This window comes from Scyliorhinus canicula, chromosome 14 (assembly GCF_902713615.1).
Source record: "Scyliorhinus canicula chromosome 14, sScyCan1.1, whole genome shotgun sequence".
Lineage (NCBI taxonomy): Eukaryota > Metazoa > Chordata > Chondrichthyes > Carcharhiniformes > Scyliorhinidae > Scyliorhinus > Scyliorhinus canicula.
This window is the reverse complement of record NC_052159.1, coordinates 26,802,381-26,822,333: the sequence shown is the minus strand read 5'-3', so window position 1 is coordinate 26,822,333 and position 19,953 is coordinate 26,802,381. Positions and strand designations below refer to the sequence as shown.

The following is a 19,953-nucleotide window of genomic DNA, read 5'->3' as shown; positions in this document are numbered from 1 at the left end:
AAATGTTTTTTATTGGGTTTTTTAACAAAGTATATTTGCCGTTATGTACACAGAATATGATATATATATAGAAGAGAAGGGCACACACAAATATCACAAAATAGAAAAAAAAAGTAATAATAAAAAAGAAATAAAAAACCAAATAACATAACTGGTAAGGTATTATGCACCAGCTCAACAGAGCAACTCTGTACAATTGGCAAAATTATTTACAACACATCAGTAGGCATCTGTTTGTGGGGGGAGGGGGGTAGATATGCATTTGGGGGCCAGAGAAACAATTACAGAGGGCAATACTCGAATGGGTCTGGTGTTGGTGTTGTCACTTGCTTCTCCCGGACGGATTTCGCTGCCATTGTCGTCTCGCACTCACCTCCGCTTCAGCCGTTCCTCCCATCTTTCGCCTGTATTCTCCTTGTTCTCTGTTCCTGTAGATGCCAAGTGTGTTATCGTTCCCCCCCCCCCCCCCCCCCCCCCCCGCTGGTTCTCCTCTATTGTTCCCTGTCTCTTCCCTCTTCCCCCCCTCCCCCCCACTTCTGCCCCCTACCCCCTCCTGTGGTTTGCCTTTCTTTCCTCTTAGGTTTAGCTGTCTCCCCCCCTCCCCCCCCTCTCCCAGTCTATCTCTCCCTCTCATGCTTTGGCTACTTTCCCCTGATTTTTGGCTACCTGGCTATTCTTCTGCTTGTTCGTTGGCCACAAACAGGTCCTGGAACAATTGGGTGAATGGCTCCCACGTTCTGTGGAAGCCGTCGTCTGACCCTCGGATGGTGAATTTGATTTTCTCTATTTGGAGAGATTCCGAGAGGTTGGACAGCCAGTCTGCAGCTTTGGGTGATGCTGCTGACCGCCAGCCGAACAGGATTCTGCAGCAGGCGATATGGCATCCGCCCTCCTCTCCAGGAATAGATCTGGCTGATCTGAAACCCCGAAGACAGCCACTTTCGGGCATGGCTCCACCCTCATCCCCACCACTTTGGATATTGCCTTGAAGAAGGCTGTCCAGTACTCCACGAGTCTGGGGCAAGACCAGAACATGTGGGTGTAGTTAGCAGGGCTTCCTTGGCACCTATCCTCAACATCCGGGAAGAACCTACTCATACAGGTTCTTGTTAAGTGGGCTCTATGTACCACTTTTAGTTGCGCCAGGCTGAGCCTTGCGGACATGGAGGTGGAGTTGACCCTATGCAGTGCTTCGCTCCAGAGTCCCCACCCTATTTCAATCCTCAGGTCCTCCTCCCATTTCTTTCTTGCTGCGTCCAGCATGGTGTTGGCCCTTTCTACCAGTCGGTCATACATGTCCCTACAGTTTCCTTTATCTAGTATGCTTGCGTCCAGTAACTCTTCCAGTAATGTCTGTCGTGGCGGTTGTGGGTGTGTCCTTGTCTCTTTTCAGAGGAATTTTGTGTGTTGCAGGTACCTTTAGCTCATTCCCCCTGGCTAGCTGGAATTTCTGTCAGTTCGTCTAGTGTTGCGATCCTGCTGTCCGTGTATAGGTCCCTGACTGTCAGTGTCCCTCCGTCCTGTCCCCACCTTTTGAAGGTCAGCGCTTGTGTGAACCTATGGTTGTTGCAGATGGGAGCTTTGTCCAACATTTTTGTCAGGCCAAATTGCTGCCGTAGTTGGTTATCCAATAATTTATTAAACATTTGATGTGACTTAACAAACAGTGAAGTAAATTCTGTGAATTACTTTAGGGAAGGGAATCTCTGGGTTATCTCACTGACATCAAACAGAAAACTTAATCATTGAAAAAAAGAAATCTTATTGTTGAATCTGGAATGCGTAGACAATAGTAGAAATTAAGGCGAAGGCTTATTTCAATACAATTCCAATTCTCCTCCATTTCCCCAAGGGATTCCCCTAGGCCGGGGTTTTGATACTTCTCCGTGTTAAGGAGAAGCCCCTCCCTCTTAAAGGGGAAGTTCATTTTCCGGGGAGGTCATGGGATACCATATGGCCCAGGAACTCCATTGGGGTTATAACACTTTCCAAGTTAATTAATATTGTTACCAGTGTTGACTATGTCTTCTGGTCCATGGTATGCCCACCAGATGTGAAAAGCCTTTTGAGTGCTCCTTCTCCAGCATACTGACCTGTTGTATGTTGGTAGAATTTTCTTTTTTTTTTGTCAGCCACATGTAATTTCAGGTTTAATTTGGGTCAGTGCCATTGGTAGCTGGGTCACTGGTAAGGAGTATTTCATTGTTATGGAGCGCTTTCACAGAAAGAGAGGACTTCAAAAATCTATTGTCATCTAACTTTTTTTGGCTGGGATTTTCCAGCCATTTCTGCTGGTGGGACCTTTGTGGTCCTGCCAAAGGCATCCCATCCCCCTGGTGGGTTCCACTGTGGCATTTGTTGGTGAGCAACGCAAATGGCCATTTGCCTCAGCAGGACTGGAAGACCCCTCCGGTGGTCACTGGTGGTGGCCAATGGTGAGTCCCCTCCACCTAGGATCAGAGGCCTGTCTTCAGATGAGGGAGCTCTAGATTGACAGCATCAGAACCCTGCAAACTTTATCCTTTTTTTTTACAAAGCCCGTCTCTGCAGAGAACCTATCTATTTTTCCTTTGTTTGTGTGTGCATCTGGGTGCTCGGGTAATTTAAAAAGGGCATGGATAGTTATACTTGACCACACTGTTCATAATCTTGGTGTCATATTTTACCCGGAGATAAACTTCTGACCAGAACCTTATTTGTATCATCACTGAGACTGTCTAATTCCACCTCTAACATTGTATGACTTCACTAGTGGCCCGGCTCATTTGCTGATGAGGACCTCATTGATGTGATTTTACCTCCTTATCTTGACTATTCCTATGCACTCCTGCCAAGTCTATAATCTGCTACTATCATAAACCTGAGGTCATCCAACGATCCACTGGACATATCACATTTCACATCAAGTCATGTTCACCCATCTGCCCTCTGTTGTTGGCCTTCTTCGATCCTGGTTAAGCAATGCCTAAATTTTAAGATTCTCATTGTTGTTTTCAAATCTTTCCATGGTTCACCCTTCCCAATTCATGTAACTGTTGGTTCCGAGCAGAGTGACCACAAGGAATGAATGTTTGGAGGCAAAGCAAAAAGTTTAATCAATGACAATACTGCAGTCTCCAGTCCCTGAAAGATACTCCCGTCCCACGTCCAGGCCGTGGTTTTATACCGGACAGGCTTCCCTTGTTCCCTATCAAGGGTTCCCCTTTAACGGGGAAGTTCATATTCTGCTGAGGGTACAGGGAACCCCCCTGACCTCCATGCGGGTTATAACAGCAATCTTCCTCAGACAACTAGCAGTCGGGTTTAGTCTATGCAGATCATTTAGGTTTATCGATACTTCAAATTTGGCTACAAACTTATATATTAGTAATTATATACATAATAATTATAAACCTTTTGCTAGGAAAAACAGGAGGCAATACAAACTAAAGGGTATAATTCAAAGTTGTTGCAGGAGCAGAGAAATCTGGGGGTGTATATGCACTGATTGTTGATAGGGGTAAGATAGGCTAAGAGAATGGTTAATAGGGAATAAGGGATCCTGGGTGTTATAAGTAACGACACAGAGGACAAAAGCAAGGAAGTTACAGTGAATCTTTATAAAACACTGGTTGGGTCACAACTGGAGTATTTTGTGTGCTATTCTGGGTACTGTACTTTAGGAATGATGTGAAGGTGCGGGAGAGGGTGCAGAAAAGATTGACAGGAATAGTTCCAGACGAGGATAGATTGGAGATGTTGGGGTTGTTTCCCTTCAGGACAGAGAGGATGAGATTTGATATAGGTGCTCTAGATCCATGAGGGCCGGGGTCGAGACAGAGTGGATGGAGAGAAACAAGTCCAATTGGTGGAAGGGTTTCGAACCAGAGGTCATAGATTTAGAGCAATTGGCAAAAGAACCATTGGTGACGTGAGGAAAAACATTATTTACACAGCGAGCAGTTGGAATCTGGAATGCACTGCTTTCAAAAGGGAATTGATGAGTACTTGAAGGGAATACATTTGAAGGGCTGTAGGGAAAGGTCAGGAATGTGGGAGTAGCTGGAATTCTCTCAATAAGTTAAATGACCTTGTCGACTGCAACCATTTTTCCCTGTCCACTGTAACCATTCTATCATTCTATATTCTGCAATCAGCATACCTATGATACTGATCTCTTTTATATATCTTCATATTTAATTGTTCCATGAATGGCAGCTGTGCCTTCAGCTAATGAGAGCCTGGGCTCTAGAATTACTCCTCCTAAGCCCCTCGACTCCACCGTGCTGCCCTGTCTTTCCCCTTTTAGCATGGCCAATCCACCTACCCTACACATCTTTGGGTTGTGGGGGTGAAACCCACGCAGACATGGGGAGAATGTGCAAACTCCACCCGGCAGTGGCCCAGGGCCGGGATTCAAACCCGGGTCCTCAGCGCCATAGGCAGCAATGCTAACCACTGTGCCACCGTGCTGCCCTGTCTTTCCCCTTTTAGTACGCTCCTTAAAACCTACCTCTTACACCAGGCTTTTGGTCATTTAATTGTGCTTTATAGCAAACCTTTGAAGCACTTTGTTGAAGTCACTATATAAATACAGTAAGAAGTCTTACAATACCAGGTTAAAGTCCAACAGGTTTGCTTCGAATCACTAGCTTGTGGAGCAGAGCTCCTTCCTCAGGTGATTTTAACCTGGTGTTGTAAGACTTCTTACTGTGCCCACCCAAGTCCAACGCCGGCATCTCCACATAATATATAAATACAAGTGGTTGTGTTCTGACTGAGTGCAAGTTCAACTTCAGTTCTCTGCTTTTCAATTATCAAATGAACCCAATACGTGATTGGCTCTTTTTATTGGCCTTCTAAATCAGCATCGCTACTTTTAGTGATTTTATCTATCTGCACCTTTAGATCCCTTGCCCTATTTAGACTGATTATGCAAACGGTATCTGGCTTTCTTATTGTTCCCACCAAATGTACCAGCTCACGCTTGATTATTGAAATGGATTTACCAAATACACACCCATTCTGCAAGGTTATCGATATCTGCTGAATTTTGAAGCATTCTTCTGTATTCATTGTTTCCACCAATTTGGTGATGTCCTCAAATTTTGTGCTTGTACTTCTGACTCCTAAGTCTAATTGTTAGTGTAGATCAGTGTTCTTCAAACTTTTTTTCCGGGGACCCATTTTTACCAACGGGCCAACCTTCGGGTCCCAACCCGACCGACCTTCGTGACCCACGCAGGCTGACCTTTGTGACCCACCATTTTCTCTTACCTTGTTTGCTGCTGACAAAAATGGATGAAATGGTTTTGGGTCCCTTTGGCCCTCGTACACGCTCTTTTAATGGAACCTGTTGGATGAAGGTGAAGCCTTCCGTTGTCGGAAAGTATGGAGTCTCCATCTGTCCAAAGTTCTGCATTTTTTTCCTATAAAATTTAGCAAATAAACCCCCCCCGAACCTGTAAAACAAAAATAAAAATAAAATGAATAAAATAAATGAATAAAATGAATAAAACAGCTCCGAATTTATCAAACAAAAAACTGCCGCCAGTTTTAAAAAAATCGGCTGCACTGCGCATGCGTGCCACTGATCCGGCACGCATGCGCAGTGCCGCCACATTTTCTTTTACACGCTCGTAACCATTTTGAAGGCTGTTGCGTGCAGATATGCGCGATCGGGAGCATATCCCCTCCCCCCACCCCCCCCCCCCCCCCCTCTCCCCCCACCCCCCCCCCCAAGAAGGAAGTTAATTTTCCAGGGAGGTCATGGGAAATCACATTGTTCTGATCCCGGAACCTCCATTGGGGTTACAACACTCCAGATGTCCAGCCAAAATTTCACTGAGCAGTGGGCAGCACGGTCGCACAGTGGTTAGCACTGTTGCTTCACAGGGCCTGGGTCCCAGGTTCAATTCCCGGCTTTGGTCACTGTCTGTGCAGAGTCTGCACGTGTCTGCGTGGGTTTCCTCTGGTTGCTCCGGTTTCCTCCCACAGTCCAAAGATGTGCAGGTTAGGTGGATTGGCCATGCTAAATTGCTCTTAGTGTTGGGTAGGGTTACTGGGTTATGGGGATAGGGTGGAGGAGTGTCTGATCAAATTGTTCTTTTATTCAAATTCCTTTGAATTCTCGTTTTATAAGTATCTTCCAAGTATAGCAATTAGAAATCATGTGATATCTTTCAAATTATGTCATGCATCTATCCTACCTTGTGTGGCCTTATTATGTATTTTCTTTTATTTTATTTTCATGTACTTAATGATCTGCTTGCAGAAAAATACTTTTCACCGTACCTCGTTACACATGACAATAAACAAATCAAATCCAAATCCAATCCAATCCTTTGACTATTTTCCCCCTCCTGCCCACACCTCAAGAATCAGCATCTTGCTCTCATTTCTCTGTATGCCAGAAATTTGATTCCTCCATGTCCCAGTTTGTTGAAAATTAAAGGTGATTGAAATTAATTTTACCCTAAAGGATAACATCTCCAAAATGACTGTCTTGCATTTTCAGCATAGTCCAATTAGCTGTGATCTATCTAAAGCAGTGAAGCATCTCTCTTCAGCTTTGTATGCTCAAGTTTTTTTCCCAGTCACCATCAGCTAGAAATATCCTGATATAAATTGGACAATGCTGGGTGGTGAAGCTGGAAGAAGGTATTGATTAACCAGTACTGCAGCAAAAGGATTTTCCAGTTGCTTTCATTTTAGCCACCTTTTTACAGTAACTTAAATAAAGACATTTCTTTCTGCACGACACTTCCAAAGTGTTAAGAGGCAAGGATAACAATTCTTAGCCTTTCAAATAAAAAAGGTGCAAATAAAAATTGTATTTAATTGGTTTCAAAGTAGTCAATGAAAGGAGATATCAGCAAAATGATATTTACAGGCATTGGCAGATCATTTTTAAATTATTAAATTATGTAATTAATTATGCATTTGTGATCCTCATTATCTAGAAAGTGAAAAGCACAATGTTCAGAGCATTTATGGTTTAATGAATAGTATATTTGTCATTTTAGTGAGTGGTTTTGAATGGCAGGTTAATATTGTCAAAAAGAGTGCCAACTTTGCCAGAAATTGGAATATTATTTCAAGGAAAACTTGAAAGCTGTAACTCTTCCAACCTCAAAAAACGTCCCCCAAGGAACAGGTCTTTTAATACCCAGATCCCCTTCTCCACCCATCTCCGAAACCTCCCATCCAGCCTCCCCGGCTTGAACATGTGATTCCCCCCCCCCCCCCCCCCCGATTTGCATCTCCCCTGACCCAGCCCCCAACTTGGGCTGGTTTAGCACAGGGCTAAATCACTGGCTTTGAAAGCAGACCAAGGCAGGCCAGCAGCACGGTTCAATTCCTGTACCAGTCTCCCCGAACAGGTGCCGGAATGTGGCGACTAGGGGCTTTTCACAGTAACTTCATTTGAAGCCTACTTGTGACAATAAGCGACTTTCATTTCATTTCAACTTAAAGTACTGTCTCCAAATCTTCCCAGAGTACTTGCCTGGTGCCATTGGAAGTGACACCATTACCAGCGCCCTCAACCCTGATCCCCTACACCAGGGGTGGGCAAACTACGGCCCGCCAAAGGTCTTTATGCGGCCCACAAAGTCATTAAAAAAAAAATGTTTTTTTTTTAAGGTTAATGGGGGGGGGGGGGGGGGGGGGTTACTTACTGGTATAGGGTGGATACGTTGACTTGAGTAGGGTGATCATTGCTCGGCACAACATCGAGGGCCGAAGGGCCTGTTCTGTGCTGTACTGTTCTATGTTCTGTGTTCTATATGAGGCGCCCAGAATCATAACTGGGTGAAGTAATTATTTTACTTAATATACTATGCGGCCCTTTAAAATTGTGAATTTCTGAATGTGGCCCTTGCACGGAAAAGTTTGCCCACCCCTGCCCTACACAGACCTTCCTCCATCCTAACCCACCAGGTGTTTAAACTTATTTATGAGTTTAGAACAGGCTTCACTCTTAATCTTTAGGCAATATTCATGACCAGGCCTGGAAATATAGAATTTGTAGTGATGAAATCTTAATATATCCGAAACAATAACAAAAATATGGATGGGGTTGGGGGGGGGGGGGGTGGGGGGTCATCGTGAGGAATGAAACAGATAACTTGTCAGCCAGAACTGCAACTGCTTCTAATTTAATTAATTAAAAATGTCTGTTGCAGCAGTTGATGTCAAACCTGGAACCTGCTATTTAAATTCGTCGACCTGAAAACTCTCTCAGTGAGATGATAATCGCCTTTTTTCCGGTTTAATGGGTATGACTGACTGAAATTGATCTGATTGACTGCAAACTCCCTTTGACTGATAGGCAGCATCTGCTGGGCACTGTCATCGACCCAAAAACAAGGGACAGGGCTGCTGAGAAAGGGAGTGCACTCTCTGCACTGCACCCTGGGAGTTGTAGTCTTGAGTTGCTGCCAACGCAATCGAGCGGCGGGGGAGGGGGGAAAGAAAACAACTACGGCTCCCAGGATCCCCCGCGCGGCTCTGAGAAGCGCACGCGCAGTGGTTTGGGTGAGGAGCGCGTCGAGAGTCCTACAGTCCGTCCGACGCCGTTACCTGTTTATTTTCATAGCCGGCCTGAAGGGGGAAGGCGGCGGCGGCGACGAGACGAGACTAGACGGCGTCTGTTCTGGCGTGGAAAAGAGCCGCAGGAATGAAATGGTGGGTCAGTGAAAGATTACTGGGGGTGTCGAAAACTGGGAGTGGTATTGAGACGGAGGCCCAAATGGAGGGCGAGGGGATGGTTGACCTGTTTGGTGAGGGGATGAGTGCCCCCATCTCCCCGCCGCAGGAGGATTGCATTAGGCCTGTGCTGATGGGAGGAGACCTACCAGCTTGAGGCAGCAGAACCATTCGTTGCAGGAGTGGTGCAATCATCATGAGCTGCAGTTCATGCCCGGCCCAGAAGCAGCTTCTCTTATTTTTGTTTTAATAAGGCGCTCTTGCCCTTATTTGAAGGCGAATGAGACCACCCCTGAATTGCATATCTCCTCAGGCATGCAATTTATTGTCTTGCCGTAATCAACGCTGTCGACATAATCGGGTTCAGCAGACGGCGGCTTTCTGCTGTACTGAGAGAGACTTTCCTTTTTGTAGCCCCTTTCTTAACCTCAGGGTGTCCCAAAGCGCCTCATACAGCCAGTATGGCACTTTTTGAAATGTAGTCACAGTTGTAATGCGGGAAGTGAGGAGGTGAATTACTGCATTGCAAGCTCGCACAAACAAATTTGACGATGACCCAGATGATCTTTTAGTGATGTTGATTGAGGGATGCAAATTGACCTGGACACAGGGGATAACTCCACTCCTGTTCTTGGAAAGAGCACCTTCAGGAAATTTCTCTCCACCCAAGAAGGCAGACAGGGCAGACCTTGGCTCAGCATACTGATCCCACTATTTCAGGTTTTGAAAACGTGATTGATTTAATATTATTGTCTTTAGTTACTCCATCATTGGTGGTTGTGCCCTGAGCTGCCTTGGCTCTAAATCTTAAGGGCTAGAATTTTCTCCTTTCATTGCTCTGCCTCTCTGGCCTTGTTTTCCACATTTAAGATATAACCTACCACTTTGAGCAAACATTTGGTCACCTGATTAAATTTCTCCTTGTGTGGCTGAATGTCACATTTTGTTTTATAATGCTCCTGTAAGTGTTTTGGGGCTTTTTATTACATTAAAAGCTAGAACATTTTGGGCAGCACGGTAGCATTGTGGATAGCACAATCGCTTCACAGCTCCAGGGTCCCAGGTTCAATTCCGGCTTGGGTCACTGTCTGTGCGGAGTCTGCACATCCTCCCCGTGTGTGCGTGGGTTTCCTCCGGGTGCTCCGGTTTCCTCCCACAGTCCAAAGATGTGCAGGTTAGGTGGATTGGCCATGATAAATTGCCCTTAGTGTCCAAAATTGCCCTTAGTGTTGGGTGGGGTTACTGGGTTATGGGGATAGGGTGGAGTTGTTGACCTTGGGTAGGGTGCTCTTTCCAAGAGCCGGTGCAGACTCGATGGGCTGAATGGCCTCCTTCTGCACTGTAAATTCTATTCTATGAAACATGTGTTGCTGTCATACTGATGTGTGTTGAATCAAGCAATTTCTTTGAACAGAAATTCAAAATTTTAAAACTTGTTACTACACTTCGTGACTAGCCAGGTGTATAGTTAATTTTTTTCTGACCATTGTTGTTAATGGGAATGGATTCAACCAGCTTGCCTGCAATACAGCTTTTACTGATGATTGCATTTACCATTTAATTTATTCTTTGTTTGCTCTTTGGTGCCCTAGGTAGAAATGATAGCTGGAACTCAACATTTGTTATTTTTAAATGTTTTTATTAGGGTTTTTGTTTTTATACAGAGCAGAGATGAATGTGACATACACAGAAACTATATACATTGGTTACCAATCTCTATATACATCTGTTACAATTTATATTTCTCAGCAAATGCCTAGTTTTGGCAAGGTCCCTTGCTGCTGACTTTACCCTTCCCTCCCTGTTATCTGGCATGTATTCTTTGCTCATTGGGTCCTGTTGGGGTGGCATGGTGTGGCTGTTGGCTACAAACATGTCTTGTAACAGATTGGAAGCCCTCTTACGACCCCCTGATGGCACATTTGATTTTCTCCATTTGGAGAAATTTCAATAGGTTGGAGAGCCAGTCTGCAGCTTTGGGTGGTGCTGCTGATCACCAGCTGAACAGGATTCTCCGGCGGACGATTTGGGTGGCAAGGGCGTCGCCCATCCTCCCTGTAAAGTGTTCTGCCTGCTCTGGTATCCCGAAGACTGATACTCGGGAATGGCTCCACCCTCATCCCCACAACCTTGGATGTCGCCTCAAAGGCTATCCAGAACTCATCAAGTCTGAGACATGACCAGTACATGTGGGCATGGTTGGCCAGACCTCCTTGGCACCTTTCTCATTTGTCGTCCTCGTCTGGAAAGAACCTACTCATTTGGGTTCTGGTTAAGTGAGCTCTTGTGTACCACTTCCAGCTTTATTAGGCTTAGCCTTGCGTAAGTGGAGGTGAAGCTGACCCTGTGCAGTGCTTCACCCCAGAGTCCCCACCCTATTTCGGACCTTAGGTCCTTTTGTAAAAATAAATTTGGAGTACCCAATTAAGTTATTACAATTAAGGGGCAATTTTAGCGTGGCCAATCCCCCTTCCCAGCACATCTTTTGGGTTGTCGGGAGGAGGGGAACCCACGCAAACACGGAGAATGTGCAAACTTTACATGGACAGTGACCAAAAGCTGGGATCGAACCTGGGACCTTGACGCCGTGAGGCAGCAGTACCAACCACCGCCACTGTGCTGCCCAAACCCTAGGTCCTTCTCCTGTATTTCCTTTATTTCATCCAGCGGTGAGCATGCCCTTCCCAGTAGTCGCCCATACAGGTCTCCGCAGTTTCCCCTCCCTAGAATATCCGAGCCAGTAGGTTTGTTGTGGTCATGGGTATGTCTTTTTTCCCTACGTAAAAAGTTTTTGACTTCAATACATCTTGATTCGTTCCCCCGTCCACCTGCGCCCTGGTCAGTTGGAATATTTGTTAGTTCCTCTAGTGTTGTCAGTCTGTTGTCTGAAGCCCCTTACTGTTATCGTCTTACTGTTATCGTCTCCCGTCCTGTCTCCACCTTTTTTGGGTTCCATCCATTTTGGCTGGCGAGAACCTGTGGTTGTTGCAGATTGTGTCTTAATGAACATCCCGGTACAACCAAAGTGCTGTCGTAGTTGATTACACGACCGGAATGTGGCTATCACCACTGGGCTTGTCTAGCCGGTAGGGATGGGAGTGCTGCTGTGGCCAGGGCCCAGAGGGACATCCCTGTGCAGAGGTCCTTCTCCATTTTTTCCATTCGGCCTCCGGATCCTTTACTATCCCTTAACTGTTTCCACTGTTGCTGCCCAGTTGTAATATTGCTGGTTCGGGAGGGTTAGGCTCCCCCCCCCCCCATGCTTTTCATTCTTTGCAGGACTTTTTTGGGGATCCTTGGGTTCTTCTACCCCAACCCCTTCACAACGCCATAATCGATTTTTCCATTGAATTGAAAAAGGCCTGGGAGGGGAGGATGTAGGTCAGTATGGATCTGAACAGGAAGACGAATCTAAACAGGAATCTGGGCTGTATGTTCATCTTGATCGTCTTCACCCTCCCCACCAGGGAGAGTGGGAGTGTGTCCCACTTCTGCAGGTCCTTTTTAACTTTCTCCGCCACGCTGGTCTCATTCCATTTGTGGATCCGAGTCCTGACATGGGCAGTTTGGATCCCCAGGTAGCGGAATTTGTTTTGGGCCTGTTTAAATGGCGTTCCCTCCCTCTTGCGGGTTCACTGGGAAGATCTCTCTTTTGCGCAGGTTGAGTTTGTGATTCCCTCCAAGGTCTGTGGTGTAGAGGAGCAGCTCATCCGCATAGAACGAGACTCTGTGCTCTCTGTCTCCTTTTCGGATCCCCTTCCAGTTCTTTGCCATTCTTAGCATGATTGCTGGTGGTTCGATCGCTAGGGCTGCCAGTAGTGGGGACAGTGGGTATCCCTGCTTTGTGCCTCTATGCAGCTGGAAGTACTTGGAGATGATGGTATTCATACGTCGCTTGCCATGGAAGCGCTGTACAGGAGTTTCACCCAGGCTGTGAACCCCATTCCAAACCCGAACCACTCCAGTACCTCCTGAGGAGGTACTTCCATTTGACTCTGTCGAAGGCCTTTTCTGTGTCCAGGGAGTGATCACCTCTTGTGTTCTCTCTCTGGGTGGGTTCATTATCACGCTCAGCAGGTGTCGGAGATTTAAGCCATGGTCGTCTTTATAAACTTCGTGTAATTCCAGTTTGGGCATGTGGGGTGGCAGGGTAGCACAATGGTTAGCACGGTTGCTTCACAGTGCCAGGGTCCTGCATTCGATTCCTGCTTGGGTCACTGTCTGTGCGGAGTCCGCACGTTCTCCCTGTGTCTGCGTGGGTTTCCTCCGGGCACTCTGGTTTCCTCCCACAGGTCAGGAAAGACGTGCTGTTAAGGTGAATTGGACATTCTGAATTCTCCCTCTGTGAACCCGAAGAGGTGCCGTAGTGTGGCGACTGGGGGATTTTCACAGTCACTTAATTGCAGTGTTAATGTAAGTCTTCTTGTGACGTTGTGTTCCAAGTCACCACATGTGGCCTGCTGTAGCCAGCCTAATGCCCTTAATACCCTCTCCAGCCTTGGATTTTGGCTGGAGTGACAGGTGGGCTCTGTCTATTTCTGTCAGGTTGGGGAAGTTGTCCCTTCCCACTAGGTTTCCCAGCATCTGGGCTACATAGTCCTTGGATCCCTGCTTGCGATCCCTTCCGGCAGGCCTACTATTCTTAAGTTTTGGCGCCATGGCCAGTTCTCCTGGTCCTCTATTTTCCCCTTAGACTCCCCTGCATCATGATCAACCTTGCTAGTTCCAACGCCAGGGCTGCGATCCAGTCGTTCTGGTCTGTTGAGGCTATTCATAATCCCCCAGGGCCTCCATTTGCTTCTCTGCCTTGTCTAGGGCTACCTGCATGGTTGCCATGGCCTCCGTGACCACCACCCTGACCGCAGCTTGGATATCGGTTTTTGTCTCTTCCCTGTGTTCACTTGGCTCCCTGGAGAGGAGCATCCTTCATCCACCCTCTGGTGAGGGTGAACCCAGTGTGCGGCTTGCGGCCCTTCTCGCTCTGGTGTGGCCAGTGCTTCATTGCTTTTTGCGATTGCCATCTCGACCGCTTGTTTCTCTTGGTTTCTCCCAATATTCGTCTCCTTACAGCGTTCAGAGTTATTATTGCTCGGCAACCTCTCTTGTAGTATTATTAGCTAGGGTAGGGGGATACTTTCCCCCCCTGTTTTAGCGAGCTATTTTGGGGAGAAGCACCTATTTTCATGTTCATAGGAGGAGACCCACCTGACATGCAACTTCTCAGCACATCCCCGTCATTGGAAGTCACCATTTGTTATTCTAAAGCAAATGAGATCAGTGATTATAGTAAGCACAGGTGTCAGAAGCTCAGTTGAGGTCATTCAGTTTCAACTCCAGATACCTTTGTGCGATCAGTAGTTATTTGCTATATTGAATAGTGGGAATGGAAAGTTAGCTCCTGTTTGAACATGGTATCTTTAAGCAGCACTAATAACCCAAGTAACAAAGTTATGGAAATGGTAAAATCAGTAAGTAGCATCTTCTATAGTGGAGGATGAGATTGATTTTGAATTCAAAGCTGCACTTGTCCTATTTTCATCTCATTTGGTTTCATCGTTCTATATGGCTGTACTGAATATGGCCATCTTAGATGTAGTTAATCCTTTTGTGAATGTTGCCAACTGTCAAAAATGTTACACTGTTGCATTCTGTTTTTCAGCCAATTCCAATTGACAAAAGTATGGAAAAGTTATATTGGTAGTTTCTGATTGTAATGCGACAGGCACGGTTACAAGGGACTTGTTTAGCTCACTGGGCTAAATCGCTGGCTTTTAAAGCAGACCAAGCAGGCCAGCAGCACGGTTCAATTCCCGTACCAGCCTCCCCGGACAGGTGCTGGAATGTGGCGACTAGGGGTTTTTCACAGTAAACTTCATTGAAGCCTACTCGTGACAATAAGTGATTTTCATTTTTTCATTTTCATAAATATTTTTTTCCCCAAAATTTAGAGTACCCAATTCATTTTTTCCAATTAAGGGGCAATTTAGCGTGGCCAGTCCACCTAACCTGCACATCTTTGGGTTGTGGGGGCGAAACCCACACAAACACAGGGAGAATGTGCAAACTCCACACGGACAGTGACCCAGAGCCGGATCGAACCTGTGACCCTGGCGCTGTGAGGCAACAGGGCTAACCCGCTGCACCACTGTGCTGCCCTACGGTTATAAATTCTTGAGCTTCACATGCAGTTTGTGCAATGTGAGCGTTTCCATTAGACTTTAGCCCTTTTTGAATCATGAAGCACAGGCACCAGCACTGAGTGAAAGTGGGAGCTGCACGGTTGGAATGGTGATAGCACAGTGATTAGCACTGTTGCTTCACAGCGCCAGTGTTCCAGGTTCGATTCCCGACTTGGGCCACTGTCTGGTGGGCATATAACTAGGGGATAGAGAGGACTTATAAATAGTGGGGTGAGGGATGAAATGAGGGAAGATGTGATAAATTAAAGGGATAGGACCAGCAAGAGAGCAATAATGGAATTGATAATCTGAGTGTGTTGGATGCGACAGAGCATACAAACACGAGTGCAACCAGTGGGTAAGGCTAGAGGTTGTGAAAATAATAAAATCACAATTAAAGGCACTCTTTCTGAATGTGCACAGCAATCATAAACAGGTTGATGGCTTGACTAATCAGTGGAAGCTAACTGGAATGAACTGAAATTGCGATTTCAGAGATGTGCCTGCAGGGTGACCAAAGCTGGGAACTGAATGTTCAATTTAGGAAGGCTAGGCAAAAGGAAGATGGGGTAACACTTAAGGGATGAGATCAGTTCATTAGTGGGAGAGGATCTTCAGTTGGAAGATCAAGATGTAGAATCCCGGTCCCCCCACTATAACACTATAGTTAAGAAAGCCCACCAACAACTCTACTTTCTCAGAAGACTAAGAAAATTTGGCATGTCAGCTACGACCCTCACCAACTTCTACAGATGCACCATAGAAAGCATTCTTTCTGATTGTATCACAGCCTAGTATGGAGCCTGCTCTGCCCAAGACCGCAGGAAACTACATAAGGTTGTGAATGTAGCCCAGTCCATCATGCAAACCAGCCTCCCATCCATTGACTCAATCTATAATTCCCGCTGCCTCAGAAAGGCAGCCAGTGTAATTAAGGACCCCATGCACCCCGGACATACTCTCTTCCGCCTCCTTCTGTCAGGAAAAAGGTACCAAAGTTTGAGGTCACGTACCAGCCGACTCAAGAACAGATTCTTCCCTACTGCCATCAGACTTTTGAATGGACCTACCTTGTATTAACTTAATCTTTTCTCTATACCTTGCTATAACTTTAACATATTCTGCTGTCTCTCCTTCCTTCCCTGTGTACGGTTTGCATTGTTTGTACAGGATGCAAGAAACAATACTTTTCACTGTATACTAATACATGTGATAATAACAAATCAAATCAAAATCCGTTTAGGTAGAGCTAACAAACAGCAAGGGGCAGGAAACATTGGGAGTTGTTTATAGACCACCAAACAGTAGTGGTAATGTAGGGCACAGTATAAATCAGGAAATTAGAGCTGCATGTAAGAAGGCTAATACAGTAATAATGGGAGACTTAAATCTACATATGAGCTTGGTAAATCTAATTGGTATTAATTCTGTGGAAGAACAATTTCTGGAATGCATACAAGATGGATTTTTAGAACTGTATGTTGAGGAACATAAATAGTGGGGTGAGGGTTCGAGAATGGGCTAATTTAGATTTAACATTGTGCAATGAAGGATTAATTAACCTTACTGTAAAGATGTCTCAAGGGAAGGGTGATCATATGCTGAAATTTTATATTAGGTTTGAAAGTAGACATTGTTTATTAGTTATATTTGTGGGTGCTAGCAATAAGATATGGCCTTCATATTCCTGTAGTTCAGCATTAAGAAAACTGGAGTGTTAGATTCACTTTAAAAGATGCTGCATTTTTACTGAGGTTTTATGACTCTAGAAGTGGCTAGGGAAATCAAAACAAGTATGTGCTGTTGGCAACAGGAGGCCCACACACACTTGGAGAATCAGAGCACCAGTTTTAGCTCAGTTGGAAATCAGGAGCTAGGATGAGCTAGACAGGGGAGATAACTGCAAAACGCAGATGACCCAAAAGAACGGGGGGAGTCCCAGAGAGGGGAAATAGGTCCCAAGAAGACCTTCCAGGCAAAGGAAAGGAACAAGAATCTGGAAACGGTCCAGTACGAGAAGCAGAGGAAGACTCCCAAGTTAAAAGCCAAAGCTGCAGAAAGCAGATGTAAAGCAATATAGGCTTGCGAGAAGCCGGAGAAGCATGGAGACCCAAAAGTTTGTGACTCCTTATTATGGGTCACTGAGCAATGGCATTCTGTCAGCACAGCTGGGAATCTAAGAGATTGTGTGGAAGACAAAGCTCCAGGGCAGAGGAACATCGGAAGGAGAGGTTGAAACTCTGGAGATGGTTCCTTGGTGAAGAAATCTGAGCAAAAACGTCATTTGGGAGAAGATTCCAATGTTGTGTGTGTGTATGTTTGTGCAAAAACTTAGATGGGAGGGCAATACAAACATGGCTAACCAGAGAAGGTAAATATTCTATTAGATCAAAGTGTGAGGTTTATAAAGTTGTCAAAAAAGTATTAAATGTAGGGGTTGGGAAGCGTTTTAGAATTTGGCAAAGGAAGAGTGAAAAAATGGAATATTGAAATAAACCAGCGAGAAACATGAAAATGGACTGTGAAGCATTCTGAAGGTGAGGAAAATTAGCAAAGGCAAATGTGGGCCCACTATAGCCAGACAGGAGAATTTATCAGTAGGGAAATCATGAGACAATGACAGAAACAAAAATGCTTTATGCTTCTTCCACCATTAAGACGCACAAACTCCCAGATATGCTAGAGATGCAAGGAGTGCATTGGAGAACTGAAAGAAATTAGTAAGACATTATGGAGAAAATAATGGGACTGAAACCTGATAAATCCCCTGGACCTGATGATTTACACTTGATTTAAATGGCTGTAGAAATAGTGGATGTATTGGTGGTCATCTTCCAAAGTTCTATAGATTCTGAATGTTTCGTGCAGATCGGAAGGTAGCAAATGTAATTAAGGAGGTGGAGAGAAATGGGAAACTACAGACCCGTTAGCTGTCAGTAGTAGGGAAAGTGCAAGAATCCATTATAAAAGATGTGATACCTGGGCACTTTGAAAATAATGGTAAGATTGGGCAGAGTCACAAAGGTTTTATGAAAGGGCAATAATGTTTGGCAAACTGTTGGGAGTTTGAAGTGAAAGTAGCAGAATACATAAGGTAGAAACCAGTGGATGTGGTGTATTTGGATTTTTAGAAGACTTTCGATATGGTACCACATAGGTGCATAGGCAAAATCAGAGCACATGGAATTTGGGAATAAAATGCTGGCATAGATTAAGAACTAGTCAACAGCTGTAAAACCAAGAATATGGACTAGCCATATAAATACTGTGGCTACTGGAGGAGGCTAGAGGCTACACATCATGTGGTGAGAAACTGCCCTGATTTCACCAAAGCCTGTCCACTATCTATGAGGCACAAGTCAGGATTGTGATGGAATACTCTCCAGTTACCTAGATGACTGCAGCTCCGGCAAGAAACTCAACACCATCCAGGACAAAGCAACCCACTTGATTGGTACGCCTTCCACAAACCCCCTCCACTACCAACAAACAGTGGTAGCAGTGTGACTTTGGGCAGCACCTTCCAAACCCATGACCGCTGCCATCTATAAGGACAAGAGCAGTGGTAACACTGCCACCTGAATGCTGCTGTAGCATGCAATTAATAAGGCAAATGGTATACTTGCCTTTATTGCAAAAAGATTTGAATGCAGGAGTAAAACTGTCTCATTGCAATTGTATACAACCATGGTGAGACCACACCTGGAGCATTTGTATTGTTGTGGTTCCTTACCTAATGAAGGATATATAGTTACTCCAGGAGGGGTGCAACAAAGATTCACCAGACTAATCCCTGAGCTGGTAGGATTTTCCCATTGAAACTGGGCCTATGTCTTTGAGTTTAGAAGAATGATTGGTGATCTCAATGAAGCATACAAACGTCTTACAGGGCTCAACAGGGTAGATGCAGGAGAGATGTTTTCCCCCTGGGTGCAGGTTCTAGAGCCATGGAGTACAGTTTCAGAATAAGAGATGAGGGACATTTAAGACAAGAGGTGAGAAATTTCTTCAAGAGGGTGATGAATCATTGAAATTCTTTTTCCCCATAAGGATGTGGAGGCCCAGTCATTTGAGTATTTTCAAGACCGAGATTGATAGGCATGAAAGATATCATGGGACATGGGGATAGTGTGGGAATGTGGCACTGGCGTAGAGGATCAGCCATGATCTAGTTGAATGGCAGAGCAGTCTCGTACCACATGGCATACTCCTATTTCCTATGTTTGTTCCATGCATTAGTTAGATTTGCGATCTAAATTTTTGTATTACTCTCTGGATACAATTACTATTGAAATAGAAAACTCCTGCACAGGATTCTTGTCAGCAATTAACTTTGAAGTGTAGCTATTAACTTTTTATTTAATATTTTCACTTTGCAACTTGTACTTTCTTTTGGATGGAGCATTTATTAGTGAGGATCTACACTGATTAGGATTTCATAAACTAATTATGAATAGCTGTACTGCCTCGAGGTGTTGTGAAAAGGATGACTGGTTTCTTCATTTTAAAACATTCTCCAACTTCAAGTTCTGTGTACTGCATAAACAATATATTGTTGCTATTTGGTAAGGTTTCATGCTGTTTATGAAAGTGCTTTCTTTTGCAGGATTTTTTTGAACTAGGAAAGGAAGTGAAGCTGTGTGGATGGGCAATATTTTAATCTCTTTCCTGAACTGATGTTTTGTTTTCAGAATGGGAAGACTTCCAGATCTCTCTGCTATTCTTGATCTTGGGTTATTAGGGGTACTATTACCTGCCAAAGTTTTTGGAGGATTTGCTTTATTACATAATTTTATTTATCTAGTTATTGAATAAAACAACTGCTCGGGCCATAACTTATTGGCTCCCTAGTGTAGGATTTGGGGGTACCACTAAGATGTGCTGGGGAATCCCTCTTGGAAGTTCCCATTTTATGGTTTACCTGGCAATTGTTCAGAAGGACCAACTTCCTCTGGACAAATGTGCTGGATCGAGAGCCCATATAATTTGTATACCTGTGCTAAGTATTTTCTTTACCTCTTTTCTCCAAGGAGAGCAGTCTCACTTCTGTAGTCTCTCCGTATAAAAAATCCATATCTCTGGTATT

General features: G+C 44.9%; 1 protein-coding gene across 13 annotated transcripts in view; it reads left to right on the top strand.

The window, feature by feature from the left end:
• Positions 1 to 19,953, top strand: part of LOC119977492 (inositol polyphosphate-4-phosphatase type I A) — a 246,016-nt gene that overhangs the window by 5,047 nt on the left and 221,016 nt on the right. For 11 of the 13 annotated variants that reach the window (XM_038818525.1, XM_038818520.1, XM_038818513.1 and 8 more), the window contains exon 1: positions 8,509 to 8,667. The exons of 1 other annotated variant lie outside the window; for it this stretch is intronic. The gene's annotated coding sequence lies outside the window, so the exon portion shown is untranslated. Of the gene's footprint in view, positions 1 to 8,508; positions 8,668 to 19,953 lie in introns of those variants that run through there. One more of the 13 variants, XM_038818524.1, reaches the window with a different exon arrangement.